The sequence below is a fragment of the Peromyscus californicus genome, unplaced genomic scaffold (assembly GCF_007827085.1).
Source record: "Peromyscus californicus insignis strain IS unplaced genomic scaffold, ASM782708v3 Scaffold_6__1_contigs__length_162567912, whole genome shotgun sequence".
NCBI lineage: Eukaryota > Metazoa > Chordata > Mammalia > Rodentia > Cricetidae > Peromyscus > Peromyscus californicus.
Window position 1 is genome coordinate 65,281,460 of NW_026294584.1, and position 12,549 is coordinate 65,294,008.

The window sequence follows — 12,549 nt, forward strand, 5'->3', positions numbered from 1 at the left end:
GTCTTTTTCAAATTGAAAGCTACAACACTTAAGAAAAAGTAACAATGCAGAGGTTTTATTTTTGTTTTTTATATAAATGTACAATATTTCCAAACTTATACTTCTGGATAGAGGTAACATGGTACTAAGACAGTGAGTTTTAAAATATAATATTAAACTATCAAATACCTTTGGTCAAATATCTGAAGGTCTTCACCTATCACATTACTATTAAAAGACAAGCAACACACACACACACACACACACACACACACACACACACACACACATAAAAGAAGTTTCATTAGACAGCAATGAGGCACAGGGTCATGTGACCTGGGTACAACACTTTATGATAAGCAATGCATTGCCTCCCCCACAAGGACTCAACTGAGAATGTTTCATGAGTAATTCCTTCAAAAACAACCTTTTTTCTATTCACAGTTTTAAAAGAACTGGTGCACAAAATACAATGACTTTAAGAAGGAGCAGGTTGCCCCACCCACATCGTAAGTCAATAGAACGCATGTTCTTTCGCCCACCTGAGTCAACTTCTACTCTGAGCAAGCATGTTCATGTTGGCGAAACTGCACAAGGCCATTCAGAGCATTTGTAAAGTGTGGGACACAAAGGGCCTGAAAGTGATGTTATCAGTAAATTACACAAGCTGGCCTAGTACACAAACATCTGACCCAAATACCCATGATTTTAATGTAAAGTTACCAAAACAACACATGTTCTTATCAAATTTATCAACTAATTTGTATTAAAAATTAATCTCTAAACTCAAATAATGATTAGTTTCAACATCATCCTCACTATGTTTCCAGATTCCCTCCCCTAATAAAACTTTTGAAATAATTTAGTTAAGATAGTGTCTAAAATAAGCATATCCTAGAGACAGTCTAAAATCTGCAAATATTCTAAACACCCATGCTTTCAGGATTGGTATAGCAGGGACACTGTGCCAGCTGTCCTGCTTATTAAAAAAAAAAAGTCACTAAAAACTAAGTTTCTGCTCTGGGGGTAGAATGGAAAATGAAAATTAAAAATCAAAAACTAACTTCCTATGTCTTTAAATTTTTTATTTCATTAAAATCTTTAAACATGTATTTATCTTATGTTATGTAAGTTTGTGATCATGTTACATGTATGTGCCACAGCAAGTGTGTGGGAGTCAGAGGACAGCTTGTTAAAGTCGGTTCTCTCTTTCCACCATGTATGTGTTCCAAGGATTGAACTCAGGTTGTCAGATTTCACAGCAAGTTCCTCTACCCATTGAACTATCTTGCCAGCCTCTACTCTAAAAAAATGTTTGTTTGTTTGTTTGTTTGTGGGTTGCATATACCAGAGCACTCCTATGGAAGTTAGACTGGTCAGTCTTACTGTGAAAGTATGTGTTTTTTAAATGACAGCAATAAGAAACCTGACTGCAGGCTTCAGGTGCTAGCCAAAAGGGAACAAAAAGGACAAGATTTTCTCACCTACCTAAATAAACTTCAAAACTGGATGTAATATCTGAATAATGATTTTTGAGACCCTGGACATCAAGTAATAAAGGACAGTAACTTCTAAGAAATAAGCAAGGTGGGCCCATGAGTGGTGCTGCTTCCTACCTAGAGAGGCCTTCCAGGAGCAAACAGGGCCAGCATCCTCCCCAAGTAAAAAGGACTCAGCATTCAGCATGAGGATGGCTTAGTGAGCTGAGGGCTACTTGGAGTGGAATCCAGCAGAGAACTGAGTGGGAAACCAAGAAATGACTGTTACCAGTGGCCACAACCTTTCCTATAGTTCAGAAGCTAAAGCAAAGATTGAACTTATTAAGTAAGTACACAAAAGATTTTAAAAGCGCCGGGCGGTGGTGGCGCACGCCTTTAATCCCAGCACTCGGGAGGCAGAGCCAGGCGGATCTCTGTGAGTTCGAGGCCAGCCTGGACTACCAAGTGAGTTCCAGGAAAGGCGCAAAGCTACACAGAGAAACCCTGTCTCGAAAAACCAAAAAAAAAAAAAAAAAAAAAAAAAAAAAAAGATTTTAAAAGCGTGAGTTGACCTATAAAGGAAAAGCACAATGTAAACTAGAAAAGCATACTTGAAGCCGGGCGGTAGTGGTGCACGCCTTTAATCCCAGAACTTGGGAGGCAGAGCCAGGCGGATCTCTGTGAGTTCGAGGCCAGCCTGGGCTACCAAGTGAGTTCCAGGAAAGGCGCAAAGCTACACAGAGAAACCCTGTCTCAAAAAACCAAAAAAAAAAAAAAAAAAAGAAAAAAAGAAAAAAGAAAAGCATACTTGATAGAATTAAGAGCTGGCTAGATACTATGGAGACTAGCATACTCAAAGACAGCAAAAGAACACAAAACAGAACAAGGAAATTAACAATGTCAATGAACTACACTGAATCCCAGTGGCTGATGATTCCCTTCCTATCCAGAGTCCCTGGAGAGGAGTTGCAGAGGTGCTTGGCCAGTGAAGCTCTTGCTATCTAAGAATGAGGACTTGAGTTCAATTCCAAGAGAATATATGAAAGTACAGAGTCAGCCCCTAGGTGTTGTGAGCTAGCCAGCCTGACTAGTCAACTCAGGTGAGCTCAAAGCATGTAAGAAACCCTGTCGGAAAAATCAAGGTGTACAGAGCCTGAGGAATGACACCTGAGATTGACCTCTAGACTATACTCACATGCACATATACATGAACACCTATATGAGTGCATACACATACCACACACAATTGCACACATACCACACATACCCCCCCACACGAATGTACACATAGGACACATACATAAACGGTTGGTCTCTATGAGATTAAAAACAAGGACAAATTCCTTGAAGAAATATTGGCTTAGGGATTGCCAGCTGGAAATATTCCAAATTTGATGACACATATGCATAATGAACTCAAAGAACAAAAAAATCTAAGGAGAATCCTGCTTTAGCACACAAAATTCAAACTGTTAAACCTTCCACAAGAAAAAAAGAATAGAAATAATGATGAGAGAAAACTTCTTGCCAAAGCAATACAAAGGGGAAAACAATGCAAAATATTTTTAAAGTATGTGTGGTGGTTTGAAAAAATGGCCCCCAAAGGGAGTGGCACTATTAGAAGGTGTGGCCTTGTTGGAGGAAGTGTGTCATTGTGGGGGTGGGCTTTGAAGTCTCTTTTTCTCAAGCTTCCCTCAGTGTGACAGTCAGTCAACTTCCTGTTGCCTGCAAGATGTAGCACTCTCAGCTCCAGTACCATGTCTGCCTGCATGCTGCCATGCTCCCCTTCATGATCATAATGGACTGAACCTCTGAAACTGTAAGCAAGCCACCCTCAATTAAATGTTCTCTTTATAAGAGTTGCAGTGGTCATGGTGTCTCTTCATAGCAATAGTAAACTTGAACTAAGACAGTATGAAAGAAAATAATCTAAAATCTCATGTCCAAAAATATCTACAAAAATAAGACAAAGTAAAGACATTTTGCACATCCACACAGCACGGAATTTGTTACCAGAAGACTTGCATTGTAAGAACTGTTACATGAAGTCTTAAATTATACCACAGAGCTATAGTAACAAAAACAGTATGGTACTGGCACAAGAACAAACACATACACAATGAAGTAGAACAGAAGACACAGAAGTAAGCCACCACCATCTGGTTCTTGACAAAGGAACCAAAAGCAATGGAGAGAAATGGCCACTTTAGCAAGTGGTACCAGGAAAGCTGAGTGTCTTTACTAAGAACCAGAATTAGATCCTGCCTCCCCACACGAACATCAACTCCCAACAGATTAAAGATTGTGACCTAAAACTCTGAAACTACTAGACTAAAAGAAAGAATGTTGTAAGATGCAGGCACAGGTTTTCTAGGCAGGACCACAACAGCTCAGGAAACAAAAGCAAGAGGAGACAAATAGGACTGCATCAGACTAGAGATCTGCATGATGAAAGAAACAGAATGAAAAAGCCTACAGAAAAGGAGAAAAGCTTTGACATCTATTCATCTAACAGGAAATTAATATATAGAATAGATTTTAAAAACTTAAAAAATTAAACATCAAAAGAGCAAATAATTCAATAAATGAACAACTGAACTGAACAAACAGTTCTCAAAAGAAATTTTTAAACTGACAAACACACACAAAAAAACTAATATCTTTACCCATCAAAATGCCACCAAGATTCCATCTCACCCTAGCCAGAACTGCTTTTATCAAATAAACAAAAACCAAAAGCAACAAATGCTGGTGAAGATATAGAGAAAGGAAACCTATTCACTGCTGGTTAGAATGTAAATTATTCTAGCCGCTATGAAAATCAGTATGGAGGTTTCTCAAAAAAGTAAAAATTGAACTTCCATATGATCCAACAGTATTCCTTCTACATATGTACTCAAAGGAATCTAGGCAGCTCACTACTGGTATACTATGAACATCACTACCCTATTCACAAATTGTAATACTGTTTAAGCCTTGAAGTAACTGGTCAAATAACTTCTCAGTGTTAAGTTAACAGACCAACAAAGGAGAAGTTTGTCTGTAAGAATGCAGATGAAGAAGAAAGGGGAACAAGGGAGAGATGGTATGGACAGAAACAGGCAACAGATGGGATCACACCAAGAATCAAATTTGATATCAATACTCTAGCTATCCAAATCCAGACAGGCTTATACAACTATTTAACATAAAGACACAAGTTTAAAGTATAAGAATGAAACAGTAAGAAAGGGGAAATAGCTATTTTTAACATGACTAAAAGAAGACTTCAGAGAAGAGGTACCAGTTAAGCAATGAGCTTCACTATCATAATTACAAAGGGTCAGTTCACCAGGACGCCACGTTTATGCATCTGATACCAGAGCTTTAAAGTATGTGAAGCAAACTGACAGAAGTACACGAGAGAGAGAGGTCCCAATCGGAGCCAGTGCTTTCACAGTCCTTCTCTCAACAGCAGTCAAAACAAGTGGACCCAAGGATCCAGAGGGCATGCGGGCACCTGACAGCCAGTGGACCTGACACTGAAAAACATAGCACCCAGATGATGCCTTTTCCTTCTACTGTGCCTTGCTCACAGGCTGTAAAGCCTACTTAACAAATTAAAATGATGCCACACACACACACAAAGTGCATTCCTTCACACTGACATCAACAAAGAAACTAAACTAAAAATTACTAACAAGCAAATCTCTTAAACATCCCCAAATGTTTGGGACAAAATACCATACTTCAAAATATCCCCTGAGTCAAAGAAGAAATAGAGAAGAAAAAGTATTCTTAAAATGAAAATGTAGATGCTTTGTATGAAGGTTTGGGGTATATAAACAAAGGTGATGTAGCTGTGATGGGGGACAGCAGCAGGGAGGTGCAGCAACGGGTGGGGGTGAAAGGGTAATACAGGAGGAGACACAATAGAGGAGGCAGCACAGGGAGACAGCAGCTGGAGCATGGGGTGCAGCCAGGGGGAATGCAGAAGGCGGGGGTGGCTGCAACGGGAAAGGGGTTGCAGCCAGCAATACTCAGATCAGAAAAGGAAAAAGACCTCAAAACTCAGTGAACTCAGCTCCAATTTTAAGGAAGAAAATATCCTCCAAAGGACTAAATCATTGAACTAGAAAGTAAAGACAAAAAAATGAAGTCAACGCTGCTTCTCTGAGAGGGTCAATAAATCAATACATGTGTGTGTACACTGCTCAGGAAAAGGTAGAAAACACAAAAGATTTGTGTCAGTGCTGAGTCTCTACTTCTACTAGTAGCTGAGGGAGCTGCCCACAAACCTGACACTGTTGCTGACATTGACAAGCTTGTTCAAGCTGAGTAGGGCTCTTTCCATAAAAGAAACTGAACTGTTACTAAACCTACTGCAAAAAGTAAATTCCCAGCCAGATGGTATTATCAGTAAGCAATGGAACACTGAAGGAGGAGAAACAAGTTTATGAAAACCACCCAGAGAAACTCAAGTGTTTCTGAACACATGTAATGAGGAAAGCATTACATACACATCAAAAGCAGAAAGAAGCTTCAAACAAAAAGGGAGAACCACAGTGAAGAACAAGTCCTCAGCCTATTTTCATCATATACAACCCAAAAACAATAACCAAGAAACAGCAGGCTAATTAACAGTTGAGAATTAATGTAATTCAATATACTTCAAGACTTTTAAAAAGCATGTGGTTGTCTCAATAGATGCATAAAAGGCATTTAACAAAATCCACCGTCCATCTTAGTAGGAATTCCAGCAAAGCAGGGAAAGAAAGGGACATACTGAACACGGTAGACAACAACTACAATAAATAAACAGACAACAGCCAAACCCTTCGTGCCAATGGACGTAGTGCTTGTCAGAAGATTGCTAGATTGTAGCTCAGTCAGTAGACCACTTGCCTTGTATGAGTACAACAGCTCTTAGGGCCAATCCCCAGTACTGCCAAGAACAGGGGGCTAGAAAAGGGAGAGGAAGGGGAGATGAACAGAGAAGGGTGGAGTTGGTGCCTCAGGGTGGGCACTAACTATACCACCTTGGCCAGCCACAGTGTCCTCCTTACCTTCTCCCTCCAACCCCACTAGGGTCACATTATTGGAAGGCAACTGAAACACTCAAAGGGGACTGCATGGCCAAACAGTGAAGCCTCCACATTTATGACAGTGCCATGGCAGGGGATAGTACAATACTTCCTGTACATATTAAGCAATGTGTTTTCCTTTTAAATAACTGAGGTGAACGTCACATCACATATAATTAACCACTTCAGACAATTCAAAGGCATTAAATACCTTCTCCCCAGTTCCAACATAAGTGCACCTCTCCAAAGGGAAATCCTGCTTCCACAAGGCAGTTCCCCTTGAGACTCTCTCTTCACCCCTGCCCCTGTAAGTGGAATCATACAGCATTTGGCCATTTGTGGATAGGCTGTATCACACGACATTTCCAAGTTCCATCCACCTTGTGCCATATGTCACAGACTTTCTTTTTCTTTGTTTTTAATTGTGGTAAAAGACATATAAAATGTAACAATATAAACATTTTAATGTGCAGCTTGGTACTATTAATAAAAGTCACATTATTTATAACCATCACCACCATAATCATTTATCTTGCAAATTTGAAACTATTCCCAAACCACTCTCCATCCCTGCTTCCTATATCTTTGGTAAGCACCACTTGTCTCTGTCTCTATAGACTAGACTACTGCAATTCCTCTTGGAATCAGATGCCTACTGTGTTTGTCTCTTTTGACTGGCTTTCATGGCTAAGTAACATTTCATTTGATGTGCTGCATACCACAGTTTGTTTGTCCTCTCATCTGACAACAAGCTGTTTCCATCCTTTAGCTACTGTTGTAAGGGTCTTTTGAAATAATACTTGGGGGCTGGGCGGTGGTGGTGCACACCTTTAATCCCAGCACTCGGGAGGCAGAGCCAGGCGGATCTCTGTGAGTTCAAGGCCAGCCTGGTCTCCAAAGCGAGTTCCAGGAAAGGCGCAAAGCTACACAGAGAAACCCTGTCTCGAAAAAAAAAAAAAAGAAAAAAGAAAAGAAATAATACTTGGTCAAATAAGCTGGGAGCATGAAAGCAATGACATGGAAGACTGAGACAAGGGAAATGACTTCATCTACACTGAGAACAGCCATCCTCAACAAGAAGCTTCCCGGATGTCATACAAGCTTACAAACTAAGGTTCTGGAAGCCAAGAAGATGTAGGCAATGGACTCTTGTCCTTTAAGGAATATAAAGTTTCTTAAGAACATCAATTCAAATACGTAAGAACCTGAGACATTTTACCTGTAACATAGGATTTTTATTTCACCTCAAAGAACTAGGAATCTTTGGATAGTAAAGCAAGGTCAAAGGCAGAAGGCTTTGGGAGCATGCAAACTGAAGCTTAGAGATGGGGAAATGTGTCTGAAATGGTCATTTTTCATGACTGTTTACTTGCTACAAACTCACTTTGTTCAAATTGAAGGCAATTTAATGAAGTAGCCAGGTGAACATAAGTATGTGAACTCAAATACAAACTAAAATTCAATGATGGAGAATAACAAGGAGAGTCCAAGAAAGAACCAATTTTCAAAAATGGAAACATCTTGCCCTTTCCTGAAGGAATTCTTCAGAGGATGCCCAGCAGTCTCTCAGAGACACTTTCTCTCTTTCGGTCTGGTTTCATTCTTACCCTACTCTCCTCAAAATCAAAAAGAACAAGAAGGCCCAGAACCCACTTCTCATGTGTGGATTCCTCTCAGTGTTCAGGAGGGAAACAAGGTGGATGGGAAGGGGATGGACGCAGGATGGCAGAAACGCTGCCCTAACTCTCACATGGGCTGGCCTCTTGGATGGAAGTGTCCCAAAGACTCGTGAGCACTGCTTTTGCAATAACCTTGCAGCATGAAGTCAGACCCCAGGGCAGCCCAGAGTTAGGCTGATCTTTGCTTAACAAGGGGAAACGGTGGGTCAGAAAATTGGATATGTGAACCAATGATGAGTGGTATTAGGGAAGCAATGAAAGAGACAGTTAAAGGGTTGACAAAGGAGGAGGAGAAAAACAGGGGAAAGCGAGTGATAATAATGAAGAAGAAATATGGGTGTGAGACCACAAATGTCAAATGCCACAGTATGGGACAACCCAGGAGTCAGCAGCAGCCTGCACATACAGACCTAACTAAGTGTTTTAGTTTGAAATTCATTTTCAGACATCCGGATGCTGACAGAGGAAATGAGTTTAAAACATTTCCTTCTTAATTCCCCCCTGGGCAGCATAGAGTTAAGACTCTTCAGAAGAACAACAAAGCCAACGGAAGAATTTGAAACAAAGTAATACCCAGGTGACAATTACCATTTCCTATAGAGTACATACAGCTCCAGAAAAAAAAAAAATCTGAAAAGCTGTAAAATAAAGTGGCTTCTGGAACTGAAAAGAGCAGACTAGGGTTGAAAGCCTGATCGGACCATAAACTGGCCACAGAACATGGAGAAATCAAGTTGGCACTCAACAGGAAGCTTCCTCTCTACTGGCTAGCGTTCATAGTACCAGAAAGTGTTATACAGGCTGCTGGGGTGGGAAGGGTCATTAACAGTCTTACCCAGCTGTGAACCCTGTGAACTACAGTAACAACTGCGAGATAAACATCATATGGGTGCAACAACGGCATGAAAGTTATGGAGGTAGCCAATCACTTTCTGACTGCATTTAAGGTCTACTCCACAGAAGGAAATGTATGCCTGACACTACAAATATGACCAAGAACCCATGGTTGGAGAGCTTGACAAGCCCCAGGGGTGAACATACTACTGTTATTTTCCTAAACGGACATAGTATCAATCTGCCCCCCGAAATTCATTATCTCTATATTCATAGATTAGTGCAGCTCTCAGACTTCATCAAAGAAGTTTCTTTGTGCAATGGACAGTAGTTAACATAGAAAGTCACAACTGGTCAAAAATCTAAAAATATAAGTATCTGTGGAGTGCTCAACCACAAACAAAACAGCTATATCACAGCTCCCAACCAAGGAAGAGAGAGCAGAAAGATCATATGAGCCAGAGGTTAGGGAGGACTTGAGTCAGTGTTTTCTGAACATGACCTCAGAGCAGTTGTGGTTGCCTAAACAAGACCTGTACAATATGGAGTCAAGCAACATTCCAGCATGGAGAGGGGAGGGGCTCAAGAGCCCCACCCACCTTGGTTGGGAAGCTACTGACAGCTGGTCACTTCTGAGAAGGGAGAGTCAGTTTTCTTTAAGGATTTGATCCCAGGTAAGTTGACCATTCTCCACTAATGAGTATATGGGCAACACAAATTGGCATCAATGGGCTTTTTTAAAAGGCCACCAAGTTGAAAGGGAATACAGAGGGTCAGGTGTGGATCTGGGAGGAGTTAAGGAGAGGAGAGGAGGGTGAATATGATCAAAATACTGTCTATGTATGTATACATGACAGTCTCAAAAAATTAATGAAAATACTGTTTTAAATTTAAAAAAAAAGCCGGGCGGTGGTGGCGCACGCCTTTAATCCCAGCACTCGGGAGGCAGAGCCAGGCGGATCTCTGTGAGTTCGAGGCCAGCCTGGGCTACCAAGTGAGTTCCAGGAAAGGCACAAAGCTACACAGAGAAACCCTGTCTCGAAAAACCAAAAAAAAAAAAAAAAAATTAAAAAAAAAAAAAAAAATTTAAAAAAAAAATCATGGTCAGAAGCCTCTTTAGACCAATCTAAACACTTAATGCTCTTCATAAATGTAATTTATTCATGTATTTAGTTACATAATTTTTTTTAATTTTTCTATAGCTGAGATGGCCTGTCTACTGTCTCAAAGTTGACTGCATGTGTTCCACTGGAGATACTCACTCAGCTAGGCTAAGGCTCTCTATTCTTAGTATAAATGAGACCCTCACCTTAACTGTTGAGCTCTGACAACATCTTCACTTCACATTTTAAAGTAGACCCTTAAGGCTCCTTCTCACCAGATGATTCCAACTGGAGTTACTTCCACACAAGCTAAAGCTTAGGAACTACATCAACAGGCAGCTACGTTTTGACTGCCATGCCCAGCATGGCCTGTTCCATACACAGTACTGGAAAGCATGGCCAGGACAGGCAGACATGAGCTAAGGGCCATCTTGGCTCTGACATATAACATAGAATAGTTCTAATAATTCCTTGTTCTTAGAAATCCTAACCAGATCTACAAATTTAATGCTCAAATTTATAGAGAACACTAAGTCAGATATAAGTTAATAAAAACTGCTTATTTATTATTATCTTTAATTCTATATAATTTTTCTTGAGAAAATTTCAGCATGGATTTTGAAACTACTTTTACATAGATACCATAATTGGAATACATAAGTTTCACATCTGCCACTGATGGATATCTGTGAAAGCATCGTTTATTCCCATCTTACATTGAGAAACAGGAAACAGGCGAACCCCAGAGTGAACAGTAACAGTTTACCCAAATAAAAGACTCTTCAAGAGACAGTAATTTCCAACAAAGTCCCTGAATCAAGATGCAACAAAAACAGAACAATCCACCTTATCTTCTGCTAGATGATAGACTGCTGGACTCAGATAAGGAATAGGTAGAGACACCTAAAATATGTACAAGCTGATCTAAAGGGTATTTTTGTTTCAGCATCATAAATACTATTTATAAGTTAGCATTTGGACCTTGTATAACTTGTAAGTTATAAAGTATAGAAAAGGGTTCTATGATAAAAATAAAAGTAATTTTGAAACATAATTAGCAAATGTATTTCAAAGACAGCTGTCTACACCTTAAGGAAAACTCCTCTGGGACTTGAGATGAAAAATAATGAAAAACAACCTTCTACTGCTTTCTCCACAGAGCATGATAAAGAGCATTCTGGCAACTATATGAGCTATGTTCCTCAAAACAGAGAAGGCTGGGCATCTACAGATGGCCGTTTCATTGCACTCCTTTTACCTTTGTGCAACCATCTCCTCTAGTCTCACTCAGACCGTATTAAACAGTGACCTATTACTTAAGAGCACCCACTATACCAAAATAGGGACTCTTCACAACCAAAGTCTGCTCACACAACAGAACAATGCATCAGATCATAGGCGGCACAACAATGCTCTTACAGGTTTTAAAGGGCTGAATGCAAAAACCTTACATTTGCTACATCAATAAACCACATTCATTCCATTGACTTAAAATGCCTGCTCAAAATAACCCTCACTACTTCTTTGTAGCAAGTGATAAGCTTATTAAGTTATTTAGTGGACATTTTTCAATGAATACATTTTCCCCATTCAAATGTAGCAAGCTTTCTGAGAGTAATGCTTCAATGAGCATGTTATGTCACATCGTGCACTCAGACCTTGAGCTGTAGACTGGTACCCATAATGCATCAACAATAGCAGCTGATGATTTTTAAAAGAAAACAGTTACAAGAAAATTTCCTCTTTTTTTTTTTTTTCCACAACTGTATCATCAAATTAACTATTTGGATTCAGTGTACTTTCAGTTCATAATTGAAATCATCCCCTTCACCAAACCATCATTGAAACAGAAAAGTTGTATGTTAGGTTCTATATTTTGTTCTGCTGTGTCCCATTTCTCCTAATGGCAGATGCTGTGGGCTGATCTCATAGGAGCAAAGGAGACCACGCTGAGGTCAGATCTCCTTGTGAGAGGCGAGGAGAGAGGGAAATTTTCACAGCTAGGAATGTGGTTAATGCATCCTCTATTCTGGTCTCAAGCTTTTCAGCTGGTGCATCACAATCCTGCTCTTCAGCAGGGGTACACTACCACCGCTCTCTGTATCTCACCTTCTTAAAATCAAAGACTCAATCCTAAAGCGTTAACAGAAGAATTACAAAGTAACTCTCTAGTTTGCATTTCCCATAATACTAAAATAAGGCTTTATCTCTAGTCTAGAACTTTGCTTTTTTAATACTGCAGAAAGCCTCTGTGAATCTGTTTAACGTATTTACTCTTTTCATCTATTCAGTGCCACTGGGCATAACACGTATTGCAGTGCGTGCCGCTGTCTTACACAGCGCCACATGACTCACTGTACCGCAGCGCACTCCACTAATCCTGTTTGGACAGCTGGGTCCAAGAGCTTCTCAG

At 40.0% G+C, this 12,549-nt stretch overlaps 1 protein-coding gene across 4 annotated transcripts in view; it reads right to left on the bottom strand.

Moving 5' to 3' along the window:
- The window catches only part of Lmbr1 (limb development membrane protein 1), a 157,851-nt gene that overhangs the window by 40,543 nt on the left and 104,759 nt on the right, over positions 1-12,549 (bottom strand). Inside the window, exon 16 of one of the 4 annotated variants that reach the window (XR_008214311.1) lies at positions 1,596-1,716. The exons of the other annotated variants lie outside the window; for them this stretch is intronic. The gene's annotated coding sequence lies outside the window, so the exon portion shown is untranslated. The remainder of the gene's footprint in view (positions 1-1,595; positions 1,717-12,549) is intronic. 4 annotated transcript variants of the gene reach the window in all.